Source organism: Mastomys coucha, unplaced genomic scaffold, assembly GCF_008632895.1.
Source record: "Mastomys coucha isolate ucsf_1 unplaced genomic scaffold, UCSF_Mcou_1 pScaffold8, whole genome shotgun sequence".
Lineage (NCBI taxonomy): Eukaryota > Metazoa > Chordata > Mammalia > Rodentia > Muridae > Mastomys > Mastomys coucha.
In genome coordinates, this window is record NW_022196914.1 from 51888745 (window position 1) to 51894937 (window position 6193).

Here is a 6193-nt window from a genome sequence, read left to right on the forward strand (position 1 = left end):
TGATTTTTAAAATGACACAGGACCTGCTATGCTTTATTCATCCGATTCAGGTTCCACCTACCAAGTCTAGACATTAGAATGAATTTCTCAGCAGTGAATTAATTAGGCATTCTTTGCTGTACTTGAGGAGAGAGTCAACAACAGAGAAAGAAGATTGAGAAGTGTTGAGGGAAACAGGCCATTTCATCTTCCAAAGATAAAATTCTGTGGATTGAAGCTTCGTGGTGCTCATTAGCAGCAGAAGCCTCAAGCCTCCCCTTCATAGGCACATGGAAGAATGGCAGCAAGAAGAATTCCAATTGCTTTTTCATGAAATCTGACCCAGAGTTAACAAAGAGAATTGTAAAGCTTTTGCATATGCCCGTTTTAGAGGGGCACGTCAATCTTTTCTCTTTCTCTAGTGTTGCTTGAATAAAAAGAATTATTGAAACTGAACTAGTTCAGGTTTTTATAAATCAAGATGTCAACGAATACAAGCACTAGTCTACTTACAACAAGCTACAAACCTAAGTTTCCAAAATAAAATTAGTAGCCCCCACCCTCCTTTTATTCTTCTTTTTTTTTTAAGCCCTACAAAGAACACATTGTTTATTCTCAAGTAGAAACACCATGTGAAGAAGCTCTCTGGCAGGTATTCTATTTTTATTTAGCTGTTTCATAACTCAATTATAATGTCCCTTCCACCTACTAATTAGCATACACACAGTAAAAGGCCCGAGACCCTGGTCTTTCCCCATTTTGTCTCGGCTACATTTTTAGATTGCTCTGGAGAACTGAGAGGCCTGTGCCTGTGTAGGTGAGCATCGCTCTTTGCTGAGCTGGCAGCTTGCCTCTGCACAGGAGTTGAGGGTCAGCTTTTGGAGAATGGCCCAGCTAGAGGCCTGAGCAGTGACTTCCTGCCATCTGGAACAATCCGGACACAAGGAAAGATGTCAGCAAGAGGCACTCCAGTGACTCTTCTCTACCTCTTCCACGGACACCAGAATGTCCCCTAATTCCCTGATTCAGGAAATGTAATGCCCACCACCATTCACTTTGTGAGTAAGCCCTAGCAAAGCATTTAGTTGTCTTTCGATTTTTACAGTTATAAGCCTCTGGGCTCTTTTCTTTCTTTTTCTTTTTCCTTTTCTTTTTCCTTTCCTTTTTCCTTTTCTTTTTCCTTCTCTTCTCTTCTCTTCTCTTCTCTTCTCTTCTCTTCTCTTCTCTTCTCTTCTCTTCTCTTTTCTTTTCTGCTTAGCACCTTTTGAAAACTATAAGTGTGAGGAATTCCCCACAGAATGAATCGGGCCTCTCCGAAGCGAAGCGTAAACTCCACTTGTGTTCCCTGCCCCCCATCTTCTAGCAAGGTCGCCAGTGAGTGACCTACAGTCACCCAAGCTACCTTGCTTTCGGGACAAATTGTTTTGGTGGAAGACAATAAGAGGAAGTGGTGTCTCACTGGACCTATTTTCTGGCAAAGGTGGCATTGGAGGTTTCAGACTGTGAGGGACAATAGAGGTGATGGTTCCAGTGTCCAGCATGCGGTCCAGTGTAAGCAGCAGTCTTGGTGCTGGAGGAAGAAGGCCAAGGTGGCTGTCTTCTTGCAACTGTGATATGTATAGCCCAACATCAAGACATTCTTTACAATTAAAAATCTCATAGGCATTTAACGCAGTTGTTCCTTGAGCATATGCACTCTGAAATTCACAGCATTAACTTGATTTGTTGAGATTTTTTTTTTAAGTTCTCGAGATGTAATTTGTTAAATACAGTATTTTCCATAGACAAGTGATTGTGATAGCTTGTGATTGGTGAACTTAAAGACCAAAATGACCAAAATGTCTGTGGGAAAATACCTAGCACCAGCACCCTCAAGATATTTGGGGACACATACAGATTTGTATTTAGTTTAGATATTAAAATGGGCCCTCTTTTTCTCCACTCTCTTCCTTCCAGGTAAACCTTCCAGTATGAAAAAGGAAGGTGGGGGGGGGGGAGGAGGAGACAACCATTCAAGTTGGTAAATAATGTAGATGCCAGGGGGATAGCTCAGTCAATAAAGTACTGGCTACCCAATCATGAGGACATGAGTTTGGGTCCCCAGCCCTGAAAAAGCCAGATTTTGTTGGGTGAGGTTTGAATAGAACTTTAAGTTCATTGGCCAGCTAGTCTAGCCAAATTGGTAAGATTCAGATTTAGGGAGAGACTTTGTCTCTGAAAATAAAGTGAAAAGCCATAGATGAAGGCATCCAATGTTAACCTGTCCTGCACACACCAGATTGCACACATACACATAGAAACCAGTAACTAATAAGTTCTTAAGAGTGAACCCTGTTTTTTTTTTTATTTTCTGCCATAACTTGAAATATATCAATCACTTAAAAATATGTTAATGGAAAAAAAATACAGAAGTCATTATTAACCTATGGTAATGAATTGTGTCCACTCTTGACACTATTTTTTTGTTTTGTTTTGTTTTGTTTCTTTTTAATTTCATTGTGGGTGGTTGTGAGCCACCATGTGGTTGCTGGGATTTGAACTCATGACCTCGGGAAGAGCAAACGGTGCTCTTACCCGTTGAGCCATCTCACCAGCCATAAAATTGGTTTTTCTTTTCTTTCTTTCTTCTTTTTTTTTCTTTTTTCTTTTTTTGGTTTTTCGAGACAGAGTTTCTCTGTATAGCCCTGGCTGTCCTGGAACTCACTTTACAGACCAGGCTGGCCTTGAACTCAGAAATCAGCCTGACTCTGCCTCCCAAGTGCTGGGATTAAAAGCATATGCCACCACTGCCCCCACTCTTGACAGTACTGAAATAACTTCTGGACCTTGAATTTGAAGATATGGTTGTAGATTAGTAAACTCTTTCTTTATTGGACAGACTGCCATTTCCAAAGAGGAATCACTCTCAAGTGTTTTCTTGGCTGAAGGGCACACTACAACTCTATTATCATTGCATTACAAATTTATGGAGTCTAAATCAATGAGTTTGAATGACACAGACAGTTGGAGGGTTGAGGAATCCATGAGGTCAGTACTAGTACCAGTTACAGGAATCATATGTCAAGTTCTTCAGTGCCTTCACCTAGCTCTGTTAGGATGCTGCAATAGACTAAAATTCTAAACTGGAATGGGGCATTCTTTCTTTGTCCTAGTAATTTTAAAAGTTACTTCTCCTTTCATCTTGTTGTATAGTAATTTTTGACAAGATAGCACGTTGTTATGCACATAGTTCAGTTATTAGTGATTTGAAAAAAATATAAAGTTTTAGGAATGGTCTCTCAGTCAAGTCTATGACTGATGAAGAAGCCACCATTTTTTTCCTATAGTTTAGAAATTTTCTAAATTCCATTATAATGTTCCTTCTAGCTGCAGGACTGCTTTGCATTTAGTGTTGATTCTGCCTTTTCTATTATATAGAATTGTAGAACAACATCCTCATATCAACATTAATTTCTTTGTTTTCAACTCTTAATGTCCACTAGAATCTTATTAGTAGTAAATTATTTTAAACTTGATTTTGAGTTCATTTCTCAACATGATTTTTATGTTTCTACAGTTCTAAAATAGCACTTCTAAGTATAGGAGATAAAGCCATCTGGCTAGAACAATCTAGATTTAGTTATACCAAGGCCAGGAATTCAGCCTGGTTCTATCTTTGAGATCCATCGAAGCAGGGGTGTGTGAATGTGGGAGACAGAGACCCCCTTTCAAGGAGCTTGCTAAGGTGCTAGGCAGTAACTGCCTCAGCTGTTAGGGGGCTGCCTCAACTGCTAAGCAGCACATCTGCACAGATCACACTTGGCCCTGGACATCTTACGTCTGATAAGTGAGTCTGGCTAGGCAGGCTATTGTGACACGATCAGGACCCTCAGTGGATGCTAGGTGCTGCAGTGATACCTGGCAGATTGGCTTAGTCTCTGTCCAGTCTACACTGCATTTTCCTTTTCTGTCCACTTCTGCTTCCTTGACCTTCCTGTTCCAAGGAAGATCCCTCAGGGACATCTTGAACCCTAAACTCAATGCAATGCATTCAGAGAACCTAACTCCAATCAGAGGTAAGTAACATAGGAGCTGGAAGTTTTACCAATCATGTTCTGAAAGAGTTAAGTCAGGCCTTTGAAAGACTCCCTGTCTTGTTTTGAATCTATTTTTTTTTTCCAAATAAAATTCTTTCTTGTTTGGTTCCTGTGTCAGTTTTTGATTTGTTTTCATTTCTTTGGTGTTTGTTTCAGGGAAGAGTTGCAGAAAGCTCTTTGCACATTAAAAGATTAAAGAGTAAAATGTTGATTTCCTTGTTTTGGGTTGTTAATAGGATGGATTCTGTAAATTACACTTGGTTCTTTCACATAAAATAATTAACAGCTAAATAATGCATACACTCAACAAAACTAAACTCATCGCTTGTGAAAAAAAACTACTGGTGATTAATCTTTGAGAATGAGGTTGATTGAATAGGGGCAAGTGGGATGACTCTGTGGGTAAAGGTGCTTGCCACTAAGTTGGACAGCCGGGCGCTCTGTCCCAGAGACCCACAGGATGGATGAGAACAAGAGCCCAATCCTGAAAACTCATCTTGAGACTTATGTGTGTGCTATGTGGTAAAGTACACAGATGCACACAAGTGCATGTGTATGGACACTTGCGAGAGCACACACACCAATAAAAACATTTAAGTGTAATTAAAGGAAAGAGGTTGGTTAGCTAATCTTTGCCCTTTATATAACCCCTCTCCTGTAGAGTGGGATCCTTTGTTTTCTCATTTCTCACTCCTCTTACCAGGTTGCTCCCTCACCAGTGTACAAACAGATCTCTGACTACTTTTCCTTCTGTCTCCTCCCTTCTATGGCTTCTTCATGTAGTTTTCAAACTAATTTTTTAAACTTTAAACCTAGTCAGGACATTCTTGCTTAAAATCTACTGTTGCCACCTTCAAAACTCTTTGGGGATTGAAAAGTTGGTGTTTCCATGTTCCTCATGGTTAGTTTTTTCCTGAAGCTGTTTTTCCTTACTCTCTGGTCTTATCTCCATGACTAGTTCTCAATCACCCCACTTCTGGTGCAATTTTGAATGTGCATGGCCTCTCCTGCTTCTGCAATTACTTCTCCTTTTTTTGAAACTTTCCCCCACTTATTTAATGTCAGGTCAGCATTATTTTTCCTTTAAGGCTCCATTCAAGCCCTGAGTAAGTTCTAAGGGAAAAAAAGGCATTCCTTCATGCCCTAGAGTACACAGTGCCACTAACGTCATCCACATGACGACGTTAGTATTTACATAAATCTACCGAATGTAAACTTTAGTTCTCTATAGACTGAGTTCCTCAAAGATAGAAAACTTACGTGTGTACCTTCCACATTTATTTTAGTGCTCAGTCATGATGGATACTCAGTACAGATTTGTACCTTTCTCTAAGTTTCTTTACAGCAGTGACTATTTCTTATAAACTTTTGTATCCTTTCTACTGTTTAACAAAATACCATATAGCTCAATACTACACACTACAGGTATTAAATGCATATTTGTTGAGTGTTCCCATTAGCAGAATAACTTAGAAAAATAAGCTGAAGTGTTTATTGTCCAGGAGTCTGGAGGTATGGTTTTATTCCACTCCAGAGCAGTCACCTAAGCCATGAACTACAAGCTAATGTTATTCACAAGAGAGCAACTTTGCCTGGCTGCCTATGCTGTTGTGATATTAACTATGCAAATAAATATTTTGATTGTTCTTTTGGGAGGAGAGGATTACTTGACGACTGTCTCGAAGTATATGTCAGCTTATTATGAGGAGGAGGACCAGTCGGTTTTCCCACACTAATGTAGCTGATTCAGAGAGGGAAGTATGTCTAGCCAAAGATAAGAAAGAATTTCTTCTCTGGAATCCAGACCAGACATCTTGGCAACTCCCTCTTTGCAGATGTAACTAGATGACATCACAATCCCCACTGTCATCCATGGGCCTGTGAAATTCAAAACGATGTCACTACAGTGAACATCTGCTACCAGGAAAAAAAAGCTGTTGAATTTGATGTTGTCTTCATCATTGGCTGCGTTTTTTAAAAAAGAGCTAGTGAGGTGATACAGAACAGACATCTCGGGCACTGCTGGCAAATATTACTCCCTGCTCTTCATGACCAGGCTAAGAAGTCATGAAAACTCAGTAAAAGGCTCTCTCTCTCTCTCTCTCTCTCTCTCTCTCTCTCTCTCCCTCTGTCACACG

The 6193-nt window shown here is 40.0% G+C and overlaps 1 long non-coding RNA gene across 1 annotated transcript in view; it reads left to right on the forward strand.

The window, feature by feature from the left end:
- The first annotated feature begins 5969 nt into the window (after nucleotides 1-5969).
- LOC116083624 overlaps nucleotides 5970-6193 on the forward strand; it is a 4256-nt gene continuing 4032 nt past the window's right edge. Inside the window, exon 1 of the long non-coding RNA XR_004115809.1 lies at nucleotides 5970-6048. This is a non-coding gene — a long non-coding RNA (uncharacterized LOC116083624). The remainder of the gene's footprint in view (nucleotides 6049-6193) is intronic.